The sequence below is a fragment of the Vulpes lagopus genome, chromosome 10 (genome assembly GCF_018345385.1).
Source record: "Vulpes lagopus strain Blue_001 chromosome 10, ASM1834538v1, whole genome shotgun sequence".
NCBI lineage: Eukaryota > Metazoa > Chordata > Mammalia > Carnivora > Canidae > Vulpes > Vulpes lagopus.
The window spans coordinates 90,037,882-90,060,048 of NC_054833.1; the positions used below are offsets into that span (position 1 = coordinate 90,037,882).

General features: G+C 42.7%; 1 long non-coding RNA gene and 1 pseudogene across 1 annotated transcript; one reads left to right on the forward strand and one right to left on the reverse strand.

Annotated features, from left to right (window-relative positions):
* Positions 1-329: 329 nt before the first annotated feature.
* Positions 330-2,224, forward strand: LOC121500796 (annotated as a pseudogene).
* A 15,725-nt stretch (positions 2,225-17,949) lies between these two features.
* On the reverse strand, positions 17,950-21,891 carry LOC121500492. The gene is made up of 2 exons (XR_005990397.1): positions 21,783-21,891; positions 17,950-18,344 (listed from the first exon to the last, which is right to left on the reverse strand). It is a non-coding gene; the product is annotated as an uncharacterized LOC121500492 (long non-coding RNA).
* Between the last annotated feature and the right edge of the window lie 276 nt (positions 21,892-22,167).

Consider the following 22,167-nt stretch of genomic DNA (forward strand, 5'->3'; position numbering starts at 1 on the left):
CAGCAGCTATATGCCAAAATTAGGCAGGAATGGAAGAAATGGATGCATTCCTGGAAACCTACAAATTACCAAAACTGAAACAGGAAGAAATAGACAACCTGAACAGACCAATAACCCAAGGAAATTGAATCAGTCATCAAAAACTCCCAAGAAACAAGTCCAGGCCAGATGGCTTCCCAGGGGAATTCTACCAAACATTTAAAGAACAACTAATACCTATTCTACAGAAGCTGTTTCAAAAGATAGAAATGGAAAGAAAACTTCCAAACTTCTTATGAAGCCAGTGTTTCTCTGATCCCAAAACCAAAGACCCTATCAAAAAGGATGCCTGCCACTGCTTTTACAGTGGGAAGTGGTGGCCACCAGAGTCCAAGAGGGGGATTTCCCTCTGCCAAGATGGCTTTCAGAAGGCAAACTCTGAGCTTCAGTGAAAGGCATCAGAAATCAGTATATATAAATTACTGTGAACAACTGCATGTGCAATCACTAAGAAAGATACAGAATAATATCAGGGACTGGGTGGTGCAGAATGAAAATGATGACCACGTGGAGCACAAGAGACTCCTCGGATTATTACAGAATGAACAATTTGAGTTGGATATGGAAGAAGCCATTCAAACGGCAGAAGAAAACAAAAGATTGAGGGAACTCCAGCTTGAAAAAAGAAACATTGCCTATAGAATTCGCAAAACTAAAACATGAAACTCTAAAGGATAAAAAGATGAGGCAACAAGTAAGAGAAAACAGTATTGAGCTCAGAGAATTGGAGAAGTTAAAAGCAGTTTACATGAACAAAGAAAGGGCAGCCCAGATTGCAGAGAAGGAGGCCATTAAATACAAGCAAATAAAATGTGATGCTGAACTAGCCAAAACCAGGATGGAAGAACATGAGAGAGCAATAAAGAAAGAGGAAAAAAAAAAAAAAAAAGGAAAAAAAAAAAAAAAAAAAAAAAAACAAAAAAAAAAAAAAAAAAAAGAAAGAGGAGACTGCTGTAGAGGACAAATGAAATAAGGTAAAAGTACGGTATTATCTGGACTTAGAGAAACAACTTGAAGAACAAGAAAAAGGAGGAAGGGTATGAGCAGTTCCTGAAAGAGAAACTCATGATTGATGTGATTGTTTGGAAAATCTATGAAGAAGATCAATTGGAAAGACAACAAAAGTTAGAAAAAAATGAATGTAACTCGAAGATATATAGACGAGTTTCAGAAAGAAGAGAACGAAGAAGAAGTGTGAGGAGATGGAAGAAGAAAACAGAAAAAGCATTGAATTTGCCAACATGCAGCAACAAAGAGAAGATCAGATGGCAAAAGTTCAAGAAAATGAGGAAAAAAGGCTACAGCTTCAGAATACACTGATTCAAAAATTGGAAGAAATGCTGTGGCAACGTGAAGATCTGGAACAAGTGAGACAAGAATTATACCAGGAAAAACAAGCTGAAATACATAAGATGAAACTAAAAAAAGAAGCAGAAGAGAAATTGAGAAAAAGCAAAAGGAGTTGAAGCAAAATTTTATAGAATAAATGGCCATGAAGGAACTAGTACTCCAAGCTGCCAAAGAGGAAGAGGATGCCTTTTGTTTTTTTTTTGTTGTTGTTGGTTTTTTTGTTTGTTTGTTTTTGTTTTTGTTTTTTTGTTTTTATTTTTATTTATTTATTTATTTTTTTTTTGAGGAAGGCTTTTGAAAGGCTATGCTTGCTAATCTTGCTGAGGATGACCGGATAGAACTGATGAATGCTCAGAAACAAAGAATGAAGCAACTAGAATACAGGAGGGCTATGGGAAACTCACTGAAGAGCGTCGCAACCAGTTCCTAACAGATAATGTGAACTGGAAGAATGGCAGTTGTAGCAAAGAAAACAAGGACACATTGATGGAATTATTGAAGAAAGATTAAAACTTCTTAGAGAACATGCTACGAAATCAGTAGGATATCTCCCTACAGGAGTATTCTAAAAAGAGGATAGGGGATCCCTGGGTGGCTCAGCGGTTTAGATCTGCCTTCGGCCCAGGGCGTGATCCTGGGGTTCCAGGATTGAGTCCCATGTCAGGCTCCCTGCATGGAGCCTGCTTCTCCCTCTGCCTGTGTCTCTGCCTCTCTCTCTCTCTCTCTGTGTCTCTCATGAATAAATAAATAAAATTTAAAAAAATAAAAAGAGGATGATATTGATATGTTTGGTGAAGAATTTAGGAAAAGGAATGAAATTTGTGAAGAAAAGTGATACCATCAAAGATGTGGCAAAACATGGATTGTTTTTACCGCTAGATGTCACTATAACTTTCGTTTTATGGATTCACTATCCCTGAAATGTAATCTATTTGGATTTTCTAAAAGCATCTCTGGTAATTCATCATTTGTAAACAATTATAAGAAAATATTTGGGGCATCCTGGGTGGCTCAGTGGTTTGGCGCCTGCCTTCAGCCCAGGGTATGATTCTGGAGACCCAGGATCAAGTCCCACGTTGGGCTCCCTGCATGGAGCCTGCTTCTCCCTCTGCCTGTGTCTCTGCCTCTCTCTCTCTGTGTGTCTCTCGTGAATAAATAAATAAAATCTTTAAAAAAAAGAAAATATTTGTTTTCTGATTTTAAAAATTACAGAATATTTTTTTAGCTGCAAAATTGCTTTTAGTGAAATTCTTGTTCTTGTACTGATAATTTGAAGATCTGAGTTGCATACCATGTCACAACACTCCATATATAAAAATACATTACAGGCCAAACCAAGAGACTAATTTCTCCATTCTACTCCTACAGCTTAGAGCTTTTTCTGCATCTCCATTCAGACTACAGTTCCATAGGTATTTGTGTTTTAGGAACTTTACTTCCCAGATTTGGCCAAAGTATCTTTTTCTTTTTTTTTTTTTAAGATTTTATTTATTTATTCATAGACAGAGAGAAGGGGGCAGAGACACAGACAGAGGGAGAAGCAGGCAACACGCAGGGAGCCTGATGTGGGACTCCATCCCTGATCTCCAGGATCACACCCCAGGCTGCAGGTGGCGCCAAACCGCTGCGCCACGGGGCCTGCCCTCTTTTTCTTTATACTATAAGGGAAGAGAATAGTTAAGACTGAGGAATTTCAAAGTGTTTTATTGTCAATAAGAACTTAACAGAATTTCTATCACACAAACTATCATTTATGAACTAAAGCTGAATCTGTAAAACATAAGAGAGCAAGTGGGTCACAAGAAAGAATCAAAAGTTAAATTCCTATTATTTTACAAAATATTTCCTTTAATAATTACATGTCAATTCTGTATCCCCTAAATTTAAACAGGAAATTCTCTGGAGTTGCTTAGATTTCATTTGCTTTTCACCAACTATCTTTATTACTTGTAAAGAATAAAAATAAATCATTATAACTTTAAATAAAATGTATATGGGTCACATAGTCAGTTATACAGACATTAGTCTGTATACTTCAATTATAAAGTAGATCATTTATGAATTTCCCCATTCAAGTACCTTCATAAATTCCTCTTCAGTGAAAGACACTATCTTGGCAGCTTCAGACATTTTTTTTTATATTTATTTATGATAGGCACACAGTGAGAGAGAGAGAGGCAGAGACACAGGCAGAGGAAGAAGCAGGCTGCATGCAGGGAGCCCGACGTGGGATTCGATCCTGGGTCTCCAGGATCGCGCCCTGGGCCAAAGGCAGGCACCAAACTGCTGCGCCACCCAGGGATCCCCCCATCTTGGCAGCTTCAATATGCATCTGCATTTATAACAAATCAATATTGTTTTAGTATTTATTTATTTATTTATTTATTTATTTATTGTTTTGTTTTGTTTTGTTTTAGTATTTAGAGTAGACCACAGAACAGTAGGAAATCGATAAAGGTGTGTGTATAAATATGCTATCAAATTATAAGCTCTGTTGGAATGTGTACTGTTGGAATTCAAATAAACATTTGAAATAATTTTTTTTTAATACCATGGACTTTCTTCAGAGACCTGGTCCGTTTTATTTTTTTATTTTTTAATTTTTATTTATTTATGATAGTCACACAGAGAGAGAGAGAGGCAGAGACACAGGCAGAGGGAGAAGCAGGCTCCATGCACCGGGAGCCCGACGTGGGATTCGATCCCGGGTCTCCAAGATCGTGCCCTGGGCCAAAGGCAGGCGCCAAACCGCTGCGCCACCCAGGGATCCCTGAAATAATTTTTTTAAAAGACCCTATCAAAAAGGAAAGTTAGAGACCAATATCCCTGACGAACATGGATGTCAAAATACTCACCAAGATACGAGCCAATAGGATCCAACAGTACGTTAAAAAGATTATTCACCAAGACCAAGCGGGATTTAATTCTGGATTGCAAAAGTGGTTCAAAATTCACAAATCAATCAATATAATAGATCACATTAATAAAAGAAAAGACAAGAACCATATGATCCTCTCAGTTGATGCAGAAAAAGCATTTGACAAAATACAGCATCCATTCCTAATTAACACTCTTCAAAGTGTAGGGATAGAGGGAACATACCTCAATATCATAAAAGCCATCTATGAAAAGCCCACAGCGAGTATCATTCTCAATGGAGAAAAATCGAGAGCTTTTCCCCTAAGATCAGGAACACAACAGGGGTGTCCAGTCTCACCACTGTTCAACATAATACTAGAAGTCCTTCCTCAGCATCAGACAACAAAAAGAAATAAAAGGCATGTCTGAATAGGCAAAGAAGTTAAACTCGCACTCTTCGCAGATGACAAGATACTGTTTATGAAGAGCCCAAAATACTCCACCCTAAAATTGCTATAACTCACACAGCAATTCAGCAACCTTGATACAAAATCATGCACAGAAATCAGGTGCATTTCTATACACTAATAATGAGGCTGAAGAAAAAGAAATAATTTTTTTTGAAGTTAACTTATACTTTATTACAATAAAACTCATAAGCCATTATACACGTTAAAGAAAAACTCAAAATATAGAAACAGTGAAATGACAGGGGAGGGCAAGCCTCCGTTGGGCTGCACCCATCACGAGCCCCACGGTGGGAGCTGGGGCGGGCTCCCGAGGTGGTCAGGGTGCTGCTCAGGGGTGGAAGCCAGTTGTTCCGGAGGCAGGTGGTGGCTCTGAGGTCTGGGGACCCCGATTGCAGGCCGGGGCCTGCTCCTCCTCTAGGGTGGCCGCGGGTGCAGGTGGCTCCTCCAGGGTGGAGCGGTGAACTAGAGCAGTGACCACTATCTACAGGGGCTTCGCCTCCCCAGCTGGCACCTCAGCTGTGGCCAAGCCCTCAGCCCCAGCAGCCAGGACAGCCTCGATCACTTCAGGCCCTGACGAGGCAGCAGGCCCCGCAGTCGGAGCTGGGGCGGGCTCCTGAAGTGGTTCAGGGTGTTTTGCTCGTCGGAAGCCCCAGCCTCTGGCTCCGCTGCATGGAGGCCTCTGAGTTGTTGGAGATAACGCTGGCGTGCACGGAGTTCCATGTCTGTGCCTGGCGTGCGCTGCCTTATGAATTCCTGAATCTTCTTCAGGGAGGCAAATTCTGGGAGCTGACAAAAGTCCTCCCGATAATAATCCAGCCATATTTCCAGGATGCAGCAGGATCAATCTCATTTTCAATTGCACCAAAATCCCTAAGACACCTAGCCGTAGAGGTAAAGGATCTATACTCTAAAAACTATACAACACTTATGAACGAAGTTGAGGAGACACAAAGAAATGGAAAAACATTTCATGGTCATGGATTGGAAGAATAAATATGAAAATGTCATGCAATTTTACACATTCAGGGAAATCCCTGCCAAAATACCATGGATTTTCTTCACATAGTTGGAACAAATAATCCTAAGATTTGTGTAGAACCAGAAAAGATTCCGAATAGCCAGAGCAATGTTGAAAAATAAAAACAAACCTGGAGGCATCACAAAATATAATATAATATAATATAATATAATATAATATAATATAATATAATATAATTTAATATAATTTAATATAATTTAATATAATTTAATATAATTTAATATAATTTAATATAATTTAATATAATTTAATATAATATAATTTAATAAATATAATATAGCTATATTACAAAGCTGTGATCATCAAGACAGTATGGTACTGGCACAAACATATACACATAGATCAGTAGAACAGAATAGAGAACCCAGAAATGGGCTCTCAACTCTATAGTCAATTAATCTTCAACAAAGCAGGAAAAAATATCCAATGGAAAAAAGTGTCTTCAACTAATGGATTTGGGAAAATTGGACAGCCACATGGAGAAGAATGAAACTGGGCCACTTTCTTACACCATACACAAAGATACACTAAAAATGGATGAAAGATCTAAATATGAGACAGGAATCCATCAAAATCATAAAGGAGAACACAGGCAAAAACTTTTTTTTTTACCTCAGCTGCAGCAACTTCTTGAAAGATGTGTCTCTAAAGACAAGGAAAATAAAAGGAAAAATGAACTACTGGAACTTCATTAAGATAGAAAGCTTCAACACAACAAAGTAAACAGTCAACAAAACTAAAAGGCAACCTTATAGAATGGGAGAAGATATTTTCAAATGTCTTATCAGATAAAGGGCTAGTATCCAAGTTCTATAAAGAACTTATCAAACTCAACACCCCAAAAAACAAAAAAATCCAGTCAAGAAATGGGCAGAAGACCTGGACAGACATTTCTCCAAAGCAGACACATGAAAAAAAATGCTCCACATCACTTGCCATCAGGGAAATATTAAAACCACAATGAGATAGCACCTCACACTGGTGAGAATGGCTAAAATTAACGAGACAGGAAACAACAAATGTTGGTGAGGATGTGGAGAAAGGGGAACCCTCTTGCCCTGTTCGTGGGAATGTGAACTGGTACAGCCACTCTGGAAAACTGTGTGGAGGTTCCTCAAAGAGGAACCTACCTACCTAGCCACCTACCCTCGTAGGGTAGCTCTTAAAAATAGAACTACCCTATGACCCAGCAATTGCACTGCTGGGGATTTACCCCAAAGATACAGATGCAATGAAAGACTGAGACACCTGCACCCCAATGTTTATAGCAGCAATGCCCACAATAGTCAAACTATGGAAGGAGCCATGATGTCTTCAACAGACGAATGGACAAAGAAAATGTGGTCTGTATATACAGTGGAATATTACTCAGCCATCAGAAAGGATGAATACCTACCATTTACATTGACACAGATGGAACTGGAGGGTATTATGCTGAGTGAAGTAAGTCGATCAGAGAAAGACAATTATCATATTGTTTCACTCATATGTGGAATATAAGAAATAGTGCAGAGGAGTAAAGGGTAGGAGAGGAAACTAACAGGAAAAAAAGAGAGAGGGAGACAAACCATGAGAGACTCTTAACTCTGGGAAACTGAGGGTCACTGGAGGGGAGGTGGGCTTGAGGATGGTGTAACTGGGTGAGAGCATTAAGAAGGGCATACGATGTGATGAGCACTGAGTGTTATACGCAACTGATGAATTACTGAAGACTACATCTAAAACTAAATATAAAACTATATGTTGGCTAATTGAAATCTCATGTTTTATATATTGAGATATAAGACCATTTTTAAGAGATCATCCATATTATAGTATGTTCTACCACCAATATTGTAGCCAAAATGTACAAAAAAATTTTTTTTCAAAATAACAGGAGGAAGATGATAATTGTCAGAACTCTTGTAATACACCTCAAAAGCTGTGGGAGAGCCAACCCAACTCACTGTGTAGTCTGTGCATGTGGTGGCTTGTAGTTTTCGCCATAAGGAAGAAATATAAAATTTTAAGTTTATTTTTATTAAAGATTTTATTTATTTATTTATTCATGAGAGACAGAGAGAGAGGTAGAGACACAGGCAGAGGGAGAAGCAGACTCCATGCAGGAGCCCGATGTGGGACTCGATCCCAGGACCCCAGGATCACAACCTGAGCTGAAGGCAGGTGCTAAACTGCTGAGCCACCCAGGGATCCCCAAATTTTAAGTTTAGATTAATAACTATAAAACTATAGGGTGCCCATAAAAAGTGGCTCACTCCTTATTGTTATTTATACTATCCAATTTTTAAAATCCAGTTTTAAAGATAAGCACTGAGTCATGTTATTATAAGGTAGGCAAATGATTCTCCCTTATTATGAAAAGTCTTAATTGGTGATATGTTTTTCCTGAACGTTTAGAAAAGAGGCAATGAGAGTACTTTGGTTTGGGTTCAAGTAAAAGGCTTTCAAACTAAGATTTTAGAACTGAAGAGCTCCATGTTCAGGATTTATCATCTAATATCTCAAGGTTCACAAAGCCTGACTAGAAGAAACCAAACCTTAAACCAACCCACTCAGCATTAACACACACCTCTTTTCTTTTACAATTTTACTTTAATACAGGGTGGAAAAAAAAAAAAACAAAACCCTAATAAGTTAAAACAAGTCAAACAACCATTCTACACAGATAAAACCTTCACAAAGGTCAACTGAAGTAATCCAGAGCTAAAACCGAATTGTGCAGATTTTCGATGAAGTCACCAGTCATGTAACACAAACAAAAGTCAGTTATCTACACACTAGGCAAGCCCTCTAAGAAATGTGCTCCAAGAAGCATTAACCTTTTGTTTTTTTGTGTGTGCCATCCTGAAGACTTGCACATTTTTTTTAGATAATTTAACCTTTTTAACAGAATGTGATCTCTACCAGGTGGTAATGCTTTGGTACTATTCATTTAGGACTGCTCATCCTAAAACTTGACATTTCCCCAGAGAAGATTTGTCTCTGCTTTAGAAGACAAATACCATATAATCTCATTTATCTGCAGAATCTTAAAAAAAAAAAAAAAAAAAAAGCTTATAGATACAGGAAAAAAGATTAATGGTTCCTAGAGGTGGGGGACCAGAAGAAGGAGAAATGGGTGAAGAGAGTCAAAAGGTACAAACTTTCAGATATAAAATAAGTAAGTCATGGGGGTATAATGGATAGCATGGTGACTACAGGTAATAACAATGTATTGCAAATTTGAAAGTTCCTAAGAGTAAATCTAAAGAGTTCTCATCACAAGAAAAAAAAATTTCTGTAACTATGTGACAGGTATTAACTAGACTTGTGTTAATCACTTCACAGTATATACAAATATTGAATCATTATATTGTATAACTAAAACTAACATATGTTGATTATATTTCAAATAAATAAAAAGAGAATATGAAGGGGAAAAGAAAGACAATAAAAATCCCTATATGACATATTTTTTTAAAAAGGTGGTGTAGGAGGGAAGATGGTGACATGAAATAAACAAGTCATGATATTTAGGTTTACTTTATATTTTTTAAAGTGCCCCCATTGTGGGCAGCCCGGGTGACTCAACGGTTTAGCGCTGCCTTCAGCCCAGGGCTGATCCTGGAGACCCAGGATTGAGTCCTGTGTCGGGCTCCCTACATGGAGCCTGCTTCTCCCTCTGCCTGTGTCTCCGCTTCTCTCTCTCCCCCCCCCCACACCGTGTCTCTCGTGAATAAATAAATAAAAATTTTTAAAAAATCATGAGGAAGAGAAAATGCATTTATAGTACTACATATTTATTGAAACAGATCTGTATATGAGTGGACCCATGGGTCACTCAAGGGTCAACTGTAGTTGTGACCGTTAGAACTTTATAACAGAGCCAGTTAAATTAACCACCTCCCCTAAATCCACTTCCTCAAAACTATACATACCTATCACTTGCTTTTATTAGCCCATCAAAAGGAGTCCAGAGTGAGGGGCTGAGTGAAAGTCTATCAGATGCCCATACTGGGCAGTATTCCACTCCTGCTCCCTAATCCACACAAACAAAACAGCAGAGTCAACATGATGCTTGCACACCTAGGAAGGCTCTTCTCCAGAAAAGGCATATGAAATGGCTGTGCAGAGAGAAGCTATGGTGGTGACAGCAGTGTTAAACTGCTGTGTTAAATTAATGTTAGACTCCTCAGCCTGCTGCCCTAAAATAAAGCCATCCAAGAGAACTGCCCAGCTTGCATGAAGACTTCACTAAAATGAGACCTGGATACCCATAAGCCTGCACTAGCAACCTAAAAGACAGCCATAAATCAAATGCAGGAAGAGCAGCTTGAGAGTAAAAATAAAGATGAACAAAGTAGGGCAGCCCCGGTGGCCCAGCGGTTTAGTGCCACCTTCAGCCTGGGGTGTGATCCTGGAGACTCAGCATTGAGTCCCACGTCAGGCTCCCTGCATGGAGCCTGCTTCTCTGCCTGTGTCTCTGTCTCTGTCTCTGTCTCTGTCTCTCTCTCTCTGTGTCTCTCATGAATAAATAAAATCTTAAAAAAAAAGATGAACAAAGTAAAAAACCCCACAGACAAGGATAATTTATAGAACTCTGAAAAAAAATCTCAGAATTCTCAGAAAACATTGAAGTAGCTATTACATTCACAAAAAGGAGCCATTATAAAAAAAAAAAAAGAAAAAAAAAAAGACCAGGAAAAAGAGTTCTCAAAATTATGACTGCCAAATGATTTAATAGAAGGGTAGGAAAAAATTAGGAACTTTATCTAAAACATTGTCTGTTTGCACTGAAACAAAAGAAAAAAAAAGGAAAAAATAATAGAAATAGACCAACCCAGGCAATCCAAAACAATAGTCTCAGAAAGAAAGAAAAATATAAAATTACCAAAGTAATAGTCATCATCTAGAACGAAAGCACACAAATCTCTGGATTGATGCCAATTAGAATTTAGTTGGGGCAGGGGGCACCTACCACAGACTCAGGGAAATTCTTCTAAGGGTTTCCACGGAGAAAAAAGTTCAGTTATAAACGGTCAGTTACCAAAATGACATCAGAGTTCTCACACCATGTAGCAATGCCTTCAACATTTTTTTTAAGACTTTTATGTATTTATTCATAGAGACACAGAGAGGCAGAGACACAGGCAGAGAGAGAAGCAGACTCCATGCAGGGAGCCCGATGTGGGACTTGGTCCCGGGTCTCCAGGATCATGCCCCGGGGCCAAAGGCAACGCTAAACCGCTGAGTCACCCAGGCTGTCCAGAATAAGGACATTTTTAAAACATAAATTCCACCCTCCCCCAGAAGGAGCCACAGAAGCCATCCTTCACATAGGGACTAAGAACACGCCTCTGCAGGCTTGTGCACTGACCATCACAGCAGCCAGAGGAAGTCCTGGCTCTCAGACTAACAACCCTGATCTTCAGGCTACTCAATGGAGGCAAGGAATAGCCCCAAAGCACTCGCCTCTACCCAATGAAAGTCTAGAGTGAGGTCAGTTCAGAGCATCTAGGACGCCACCTTAGCAGGTCTCCTACCTTCCATTAACAGCAAGAGACAAGACCACATCCCAGACCTTCTGGCCCACATCAGAGTCAAGAGGTTACTTCCAATATTCTCCTCCCCTCCCCCCCATGTCTCCTGTCTCATTGCCAACATCAGTTCTGTGGGACCAACTTCATGATGCCCTTCACCAAGCCCAGGACTCCTTACCACTGACATTCGAAGATCCACAAGCACATTCCCCCTACCCAGCCCAACAAATAAACTCTGGATCAGCACCATCTTGCTATTCCTGAGCCCCTCCAGTGAAAGTCCCATTCACCTCACTGCTCCAGGGAAAACCGGGATGATCTGAGGACACTGTCCCCCTTAAACCCTGGCAAATGGGGACTGTCCGTCTCTCCCACAGCCTTGGAATCCCTGGGTGTGGAGATGGAATGTGTGTCTCCATCAGCAGGTCCCCTCAGTGCAACTTCCAGATCATCCTTATTAAAGCCTCCTAGCCTGGAGTCATCTATGACCCCTCATGTCATCTGCCTTAATACCTCAACTCAACTCTGTAATCCTTTGATGCAACCCAAGCCCCCAATCCACTCATAGCACCACATCTCACACTCCCTCACCCTTCTGTTGTCCTCTCCTCTTCCTTAACCCAAATCCCATGGCCAATCATCACACACCTTCAACTTCCTCATCCCTCACTGCTTTCATCAAACCACAAGCCTATTTATTTATTTATTTATTTATTTATTTATTTACCAAAGATTTTATTTATTTGTTCATGAGAGACACAGAGAGAGAGGCAGAGGGAGAAGCAGGCTCCATGCAGGGAGCTTAATGTGGGACTCAATCCTGGGACTCCAGGATCACACACAGGGCTGAAGGTGGTGCTAAACTGCTGAGCCACCCAGGGATCCCCCACCACAAGCCTATTTAAAGCCACATCTCCCCTCGTACTTTGCCAGCACCCCAACAGCTGAACGGCGTTGGGGAGAACATCACAGTCACACTAAATCCACGACCATGATCCTCAGGTGGGACTCCTGATGCTGTCTGACAGGCCACTATTTCCCTCTCCGTTCACTTTCCCACACTTCCATGACTGTTTACACATCCCTGCTCCTCCTCTCCCCTGAGTGGATGGCATGGCTCCTACTGCATTGAGAGACTCTGAGCGCTGAAAAGACGACTCCCCCAGCCCCAGCTTCTTACCACATGTACCCACACATTCTGCCTTCCTACCTGCTAATACAGAGGAATTATCCACAGTGCTCTCTCTCGAATCATTTCCTTCCACAGCACATTGGATCCCAGCTTCTCAACGCCTTTTTGTAAAGGTGTTGCTCCACCAATTCCCTTCTTTTACATAATCAGATTTTCCTTTTCCAGACCATTTCTATGACCACGTAAATATGCAGTAACTTCTCCCACCAAAAAAGACCCACTACATTCGCCAGCTATCACAGCACCCTTTCTTGGTTACCTTTGGCAGTAAACTCACCATCTCGGATACTCACCGCCCATTCGCTCCTAAACTTGCTCTCCCACGTTACTGTGCTTCCTCCTACTTCCACCAAAACCACTTGTCAGGGTTACCAACGACCTAACCCTATGCTAATTCCAATGGTCACTTCCTAGTCCTCAATTTATTTGACACATTGGAATCCCTCTCTCTTCTTTTACAGAAGTTCTTTCTGTGGCTTCTGAGACACTGTGTTTTCCTCCTGCCTCCAGCCGCTGTGAATCCTTAGTCTCCATGTCCATCCCTCCTCACCCAAGTAAACATGGAAATGCCCTGGTGCTCCTCTCCACCTATCCCTACCCCTTTGATAATCCAGCCTCCTGAGTGGTCTTCCTGCTTCCAGGCTTGCCTCCCATCAGTCCATTCACTCCACCGTAACCAGAGGGAACCTTTGGAGACCTCACCCTCTCCTGGTTTCCACCTCTCAAAATCCTTGCTTACGCTCCAGCAGCCTCCTTCCTGCTGTTTGAACACAGGTATGCTCCCACCTTAGTGCAGCCTCCACCTAAAATCCTCTCCCTCCTAATAGGGGAGACCCTGCCCTGGGCGCCGGGGGAGGGGGGCCTCTGGGTGTGGCCCTGGGGGTGGCGGCCGTGGGAGGGAGGCGCCAGGACCGTGGCGCGGGCGAGGAGGGGCCAGGCAGGAGCCCGCCTCGGGACGCGTGGATGCGGTGCGCGGCCGTGGCGGGAATTCGGCCCCCGCGCCCCGCTCAGGGCATCCTTCCTCGGGTTGCCTGGGAGGGGGTAGGACGCGTGGCTGAGTCCTCTCGCTCTGAGGTTTCCTCTCATTCATTTCCAACCGTTTAGGGTAACTCTGTCCCAGCGTTGGAAGGACACAGATTAAACCCTACATTGTCCAGGGCCACTCCGGAGGGCAGGACTGAGGTTCAGGAGGTGGACTTTAAACAAAACATGGGAAAAAATAGAAATAATCTGACATCTATTAAAATAGGCAATGGAATACAAATGGGAACTTCTTTTTTAAAGAAGTGCTACTTTGAAATGAGGGGTTTTTTTTGGGGGGGGGGTGACAATTACTGAGAAGTCTAGACAGTTTTGGATGAGAGTAGCCTACCCACCTTTACCTAGTTCTCTTATGGAAGAATTGAAGCCCCTAACCCAAACTATCAGACATTTATTTATTCACTTCATTCGGTTGTTAAATATTTAGTATTGTAGCTACTACACTAGGTACTAGTGATGCCAACATGAAGATTTTGTAACTGTCCTTGAAGCTTCCAGTCCAGCACAGAGCACCGCTCACCTTGATGATAGAGGGGAAAGAAGAAGCCAAAAAGGAGAATTGGAAGGAAACCAACGTGAGTCTCCTACTGGTAATACAAGATCCATTGGCTTTCCAATGAGTCCTGAATTGGGGTTCATAAATTCTTATGAGTTTGCTTAAATATCTAACTCCTTTCCTGTCTTCCTCCCAACCTAAACATTTGGTAAGAAGCATTATACTTATGTTTGGAATGAAGGAGTTAACTCTAAAACTCTAAAAACTTTTAGCTCTAAGATTTCTGTGACTTGGAATGCCTGGGTGGCTCAGGGGTTGAGGTTGAGCATCTGCCTTTAGCTCAGGGCATGATCCTGGGATCGAGTCCTGCATTGGGCTCCTTGCACAGAGCCTGCGTCTCCCTCTGCCTCTGCCTCTCTCTCTCATGAATAAATAAATAAATAAATAAAATCTTTTATTTTTTTTAATGTTTTACCTTTTTCTTTTTAAAGATTTTATTTATTTATTCATGATAGACAGAGAGAGAGAGAGGCAGAGACACAGGCAGAGGGAGGAGCAGGCTCCATGCAGGGAGCCTGACGCGGGACTCGATCCCGGGACTCCAGGACCAAACCCTGGGCCAAAGGCAGGCGCTGAACGCTGAGCCACCCAGGGATCCCCAATAAAATCTTTTTAAAAAAGATTTCTGTGACTTTTGTTTAATACATATACACTTTGTTCCTGATACATAGATTTTCAGTGCTCTGCACGTGAGATGATGGTTTTGAACACCAAGGGCCCTATTTGTTTTCATCCCCTAGCAGTTGGTTTTATAGTCATGTGGCCCTAATGTCATGGTGAATTTTAAATATGCTTAATTTAATTAACAAAACAAATTTCTTTTGTGTAGGTATCCTGATTTTGAGGCTTCTTATTTAGTAGAAGGGAGGTTTTCCGTTCTGAGTCATCTCCCAGTAGCCAAAGTGAAGCTGAACCAGTAGAGAAGTTACAACTTAACTTTCAGGATGATGAATAAGTTCATATCTTTGTTTTGTTTTTACCAGGTTAAAATCAGGTCTTAGTCTTGTGGGAAATGAAAGTGTGGCTGTGTCTCTGAATAATTCTAAGAATCTTGAAGAGCTTTCTTTATATGATCTTAATCACAAACATTTTTAGTTTTTCAAAATACTTTTTCTCATTCCAAAAAGTAACACAAGCTCATTTTAAAAAATAGAAAGTACAAAAAAAAAAGTAGAAAGTACAGAGAATTATAAGGAAGACCATAAGCCTGTAATCTTACTAACTAGAGAATAGTCTTTGGGCACCTAGCTGGTTTAGTCTGTAGAACATGCAACTCTTGATCTCAGGGTTTTAAGTTTGAGCCCCATGTTGGGTGTAGAGATTACTTAAATATAAGATTTTTAAAAAACAAAAGAGAATAGTCATTGATGATCTATTTATAGTCTTCCAGTCGGCTTTTTCTTTTCTTCTCTTCTTTTTTTTTTAAGATTTTATTTATTTATTTGAGAGAGAGAAAAAAAAAAAAACAACCCAAGAGCAGAAGTGCAAGGGACAAGAAGCAGACTCCCTGCTGAGTGCCAAGCCTGATGTGGGGCTCAATCTCATGACCCTGGGATCATGACCTGAGCCAAGATTAGACACTTCACTGAGCACCCAGGCACCTCTTCCAGACTGCTTTCTATGCTCCTATACGTGTACATATTAAATTTTTTGCAAATATGGGATTGAAGGGCAGCCCGGGTGGCTCAGCGGTTTAGCGCCACCTTCAGCCCAGGGCCTGATCCTGGAGACCCAGGATCGAGTCCCACGTCAGCCTCCCTGCATGGAGCCTGCTTCTCTCTCTGCCTGTGCCTTTGCCTCTCTCTCTCTCTCATGAATAAATAAAAAAATATATGGGATTGAATTGTATATGCTATTTATAGCTTTTTAAATTAGTATATTACGTTCATTTTTCAATTATAATTAATGTAGGAAGGTGTCATATTAATGGCTGTACTACATTAGGCACTTAGATTATTGGAATTTTGTTACTATAAATTTACTGAATTTCATCTCTAATGCCTTCCAGGGGTGGGGGTGCATCTGTGAGGGTGTGGCATGGTGTGGCCTGTTGAGTCTGAGGGGCACCTTAAACACTTGACGGTGGTGTCTTAGGATTCAGAAGCCAAACATAGGCATGGAGTGATAAGGGCGAAGGGCTAAGGGAGGCCTGGCAGGGGACAGGTTTTGAACACCTAACTCATCCACCCTGAGATGGCAAGGGCGCAGCAAGCACACTCCTTCCTCTACTGCGATGCCAATAGTTTACTGATTTCCATCAACCTGTCCTCCCTCTCTCACCCACTTCCCATGGGAAATCCTCAGTCTTATTCCACATAATCACTGGCTGTTTCACAAGCCACCTTCTGTCCACTAAAAGGAGGAGGGAAGATGGACAAACATGAACCAGCCCAACAGATGGCACCTCCGCATGGAGGGGTGAGTGGGGGGGGGGTCTCTCTGAACAAACGGTGACTCTGAGCCATGATCCCAGGATTCTTGAAAAAATTAAATGGAAGGAGCATCTGGCCAGCTCAGTCAGAAGAGCACTCAACTCTTGATCTCAATCAGGGTTCAAGCCCTACATTGGGTCTAGAGATAATGAAAAATGAATGAACTTACTTTAAAAAAGTTATGTACGGGGTACCTGGGTGGTTTGGTCGGTTAAGTATCTGCCTTCAGCTCAGGCCTCAGGTGGGGATCCCAGGGTCCTGGGATCACACCCCATCCTCCCCCATCGCATCTGGCTCCCTACTCAATGGGGAGCCTACTTCTCCCTCTCCCACTGTCTGCTGCTCCCTCTGCCTGTGTTCACTCTCTGTCAAGTAAATAAAATATTTTTTTTTAATTAAGCATGTAATGTTTGGCTCTTAAAAAAAATGGAATGGAAAGATAACACGGTGAGGAGGATGTGAACATTCCTAATACTACTGAACTCTATGCTTAGAAACAGCTAAAATGCTCCATTGTAGGTGATGTCTATTTTTTTTTAAGATTTTATTTATTTATTCATGAGAGACAGAGAGAGAGAGGCAGAGACAGAGAAGCAGGCTCCATGCAGGGAGCCTGATGCAGGACTCAATCCCAGGACTCCAGGACCCCGCCCTTGGCCGAAGGCAGGTGCTAAGCCACCAAGCCACCCAGGGATCCCAGGTGATGTCTGTTTTTAACCACAACTTAAAACAACAAGACCCCCTGTCCTTGGCTCAGAGTAAGGGAGTTCTTGGTTCAGGTTGGAGGGGGTCCTGTGGTCCGCACTGTGGAAAACCAGGGTTGAGCAATCTAGAATATTTTCTTCTTCTCCAGGTGACAGATATAGTCAGTGACAGTAGGCATAGATGTCCTCATTCCTGTAAAGCCAAGGCAGGAAGGAAGAACTTCAGCATTTAAAAGCACCTTTTAGGGGCACCTGGGAGGCTCACTGGGGGTAAGCATCTGACTGTTGCTTTCATCTGCCAGGAGGTGGCACTCTTGACTCACCTGGTAAGGCTGTGGGTGGGGAACTCCGTAAGGAAGGTATCAGGCCAACATTTTCAAGGGGCTTTATTGACTCCATAAAGTCATCTGAGTTTCTTAAAGCTGTCTGATCCTTATCTGAGTCTATGCCTGTGTCTTAAGGATGAGATTCCGGGGGTACCTGGCCGGCTAGTCAGTAGAGAGCGCGATTTTTGATCTCAAGGTTATGAGTTCAAGCCCTACATTGGGAGTAGAGATTACTTTAAAAAATAAAATTGGGGTGGGGGTAGGGGAAAAGATGCCATTGTAGTCAAGGCCTTCTTAATATAACCAATCCTTCCAACAGTGTCTTGTTAAAATGAAAACAGATGCCCACCGAATTTACACAGATGATTTACTGTTGCCATGAAAGAAAGAATATTCACTGAGAGTTTCTGAATTCTGGAGGGTTATAGGTAGAGAGACAAGATAAGTATTTTAATTTGTTTACAAAGTAACATTTTTATAAGATTTCTGTAAGTTATAGATATCTCAAGAGAAAAAGTTTCCTTCAATCTGGAAGAGCAAACATGAGGGGATAACAATATTTTGAACAAGAATCCTTCAAAAGGGTCATCCTTTTCCATACTGAGAAACAAACAAACCAATCATCATTTTCCTTAAGTCATTCAGTTCCATGTTATTACTTTTTGTTCTGTTTAAATGCAACTTCTTCATTAGTTCTGGAAATTCATACTTTAGTTTTATGATCTTAGGGTGACCAGAAACCAGTATTTGTTAAAAGTGCTTTTTGTGCATCTTCTTGAAGCTGGACCATATTTTTGCAAGAGCATCAGAACAATACCTGTAAATGACAGGACAAAATAGACATGCTTAAAGACCCGATGACAGTTCAATATAATGCAGTCGATAAGAAAATTTGATTATTTTTTGTAACACACAGCATTATAACAATTTGTTTTTGTTTTGTTTTTAAATTTTTATTTATTTATTTATGATAGTCACAGAGAGAGAGAGAGAGAGAGGCAGAGACATAGGCAAAGGGAGAAGCAGGCTCCATGCATCGGGAGCCCAATGTGGGATTCGATCCCAGGTCTCCAGGATCGTGCCCTGGGCCAAAGGCAGGTGCCAAACCGTGGCACCACCCAGGGATCCTCCATTTTAACAATTTGAATGTCAAGGGGATCCCTGGGTGGCTCAGCGGTGCCTGCCTTTGGCCCAGGGCGTGATCCTGGAGTCCAGGGATCGAGTCCCACATTGGGCTCCCTGCATGGAGCCTGCTTCTCCCTCTTCTTGTGTCTCTGCCTCTCTCTCTCTATCATAATAAATAAATAAACCTTTAAAAAATAAAAAACCTTTTAAAAAAACAATTTGAATGTCAAGTGATGGCACTGTACCAGAACATATTAAAACTTTAGGAATTTCATTTAATTTTTGGAACAGCTACAGCACTCACATACCCAATATATCTAAGAGGGCTTATCATTATTTGTTTGACAATGCTTCCCATGTGACTTAATATACCAAATAAACTACATTAATTAGTCAACAGACTATTTAGGGTTTGACTTTCTGGGAATCTGTTGAAAATAAATGAAAGAATGAACCAACAAGTGAACAAGCCATCCAACCAAACCAACCAACCAATCAACCAAAAAACAAACATCTCAGAAGGTTTCAAGGCATGTGCTACAAAGGATCACGGATGATTACAAAACTGAAAACTTCATTATCCGTTTCACCAAGGTGGCTCTAGGAGATTCTACAGGAGGTTATAGAGTTGTCACCAAAATGTAGCTCCTTTAATATTGGGAAGTTTTCACTTTCTTGCGTAGGTAAAGACCGGATAAAAATGAATATAAGAACCTTGTTGTTCTGGGTAGGTAAAGAAAAAAATTGTCTTTTCTTCTCTGTTCATAATTTCTTATCAAGAGTAGACTAACAATGCAAGAAAACCTTGTTTTGACAGAGAGAAAAGCCAAATCTCAATCTTATTATACCAGTGTACTTGTAAAACTCACTTCTCCCGATTTCAGTCCTGACCATGCCTAAAATTCCTTTTCAAAAATTCTCCTTCAGAAATCCCTTCTACAATTTCCTGTATTTCCTGTTTCATTCAGAGTCAGTCTTAACTTTCAGGTCACCAAAGATTTTGGAATCTATTTTAAAGGTTTACCTATTTGCTCTTTGTTTGTTTGTTTTTTTAAGATTTATTTATTTGTGATAGAAAAAAGAAGTTTTTTTTTTTAAGATTTTACACTTAGGCAATCTCTACACCCAACGTAGGGCTCAAACTTGCAACCCATACTCCAAGAGTCCCATACTCCACTGACAGCCAGCCAGCAGCCAGGCAGCCCTTGATTGATTTTATTTGTTTGTTTAATTGTTTATTTACTTATTTACTCATTTATTTTTTTAATATTTTATTTATTTATTCATGAGAGACACACAGAGACAGGCAGTGACACAGGCAGAGGGAGAAGCAGGCCCCCTGCAAGGAGCCTAATGTGGGACTCCATCCCAGGACTCTGGGATCAAGACCTGAGCCAGGGCAGCCTGGGTGGTTCAGTGCTTTAGGGCTGCCTTCAGCCCAGGGCATGATTCTGGAGACCTGGGATCGAGTCCCATGTCGGGCCCTCTGCCTCTCTCTTTCTGTGTGTCTCTCATTAATAAATAAATAAAATCTTAAAAAAAAACAAAAAACAAAAAAAAACAAAACCTGAGCCAAAGGCACTCAACCACTAAGCCACCCAGTTATCCGTTTATTTTTAAAGGAAGCAGACATGCAGTGTGTGTCCAGGGAGGTAGAAACAGAGCCCACGTGTTGAGGTTTTTCAGAGCCATTTGGACCTGGGTCAATGTGAAAGCCCAGGAGCAGAACCCAGAAACATTAAAGGCTGACAATTTCCTTCCTCAATATTCATTTAACAGATGATTTATTGAATTTCATGCTATTGTATGGCAAACATCCTTCTGTGTTTGGGATATAGCAAGAACTAGAGAGCTAAAGCTCCCAACCTCACGGACTTAAAGTTCCAAGTTAGATGCAGAGACAAGCAGACAGGCAGGCAGGGCCTGAAAACCTGCACTCTGGTGAGTCCAGGTGTGACAAATATGGGATCGCAGGGTGGCTGGGATGCAGCCTTGTCTGGATCCACCGGGTCAGTAGCATTTCCCTACTCAGGACAGGTGGACACTTGTGCGTGCAATTAGCCCAAGAGAGGCCTTGGGGATGTTTTTCCCTCCTCCCTGGGACGGAGACATCTGCACCGCTAGGAGGCATGCCCCCACCCCAGCTGCCACAAGCACCTTCCAAACCGCCAAGGTTGCAGTGGTTGGTTCTAGCCCCAGGCAAGGGTGCACTTGTAAATGTCATCTGAGGCATCCTGCCACCCCCACCCCCAAAGACCTGGGATACCCGATGGTAGGAGCCATTCCCAATCAGCTATAGAAATTTCCGCAAACTGAAACCCGCACTTCCTGTGTCATCTCCCCATGACCTGGCACCATTTGTGGATAGAGACCCTTTGTTTCACAGCCACCACTACAGCAAACAAGTCAAGGATAGTCCTCAACACAAGAGTGGTCAAATGAGAATCAGTCCCATCTTAGTCTATTCCCTAGTCAGGTCTCATTGGGTGTAGATGTCTAGAGATGGAAGTAGATACAGCAGGAGGTCATGTGTTTCACAGAGAAACAGGTACACGCAAGAATATGGGTGGCAATGGAGAATAAGAGGGGTGGACTAGGCACCATCAGGGTTGGCTTGGGGGCCCAGTTGGTGGGTCCATGGTACAGGTGAACAGACTCCAGTTGTGATGGAACAAGGGGTACAAGTTACCAGAGTGAGAACCACCAGCGGCAGCGAGGAAAGGATTCCTGGTCCACCTGGGGACCCAGGGGACTGCAGCGCTGCCCAGCTGAGAGGCTTGGGCCAGGGCCCCGACCTGGCTGCTGGTGGAACCAGCCCACCCTGTGAAGGAAAAGGGGCACAGGGGCCTACACCCCACCCCCGCCTCCCCCGGCTGACACCCGCAAAGGGGAAGGGCCATGGCATGGATCGGTGTCCCTGGGGCACGCGCCAGCCACCCTCCAGCCTCGTGTCCCCTCTGGGAAGGGCTCCGCGCGGCTGCCCCCGAGGACGCCACACGCCAGTGGGCCTAGGCCCACCCACCTGCGCCCTTCCCGTCCCAGCCTGGGGCCAAGCACCCAGGCAGGGCGGGAGAGGGTCAGTGTGCCAGCCACCCTGACATGGGACAAGGCGGCGGTGCGCCCCCCTCACCTTTCGGTTGACCCGGCCCCACCCCACCCCGCCGGCTGCGGGTGTGTGCAGGAGACCGCGGGTGTGTGCTGGAGACCCGGCGACAGCTCCGACAGGCAGGGCGGGGGCGGTACCGGAAAGCGGCCCGAGAGGAAGGAGGAGCGACAGATGGGAAGGCTGCGAGCCCCCACCCGGCTCCCACCGAGGCCAGGGGGGCGGGTGACGGGACAAAGCCCTCCAGTGGGTGGGCTGACATCCAATCCATCACAGTGAGGGAGCTGCTCCGCTACTAGGAAACCCGGACCCAGAAGCAGGTCGTCTGCGGGTTAGCACCGGGTTCCCCACGAAGGTGCAGTGCCTGATGGTGAGGGGGCGCCCCACTGGCCCCACTGCCCCGACCGGAGGC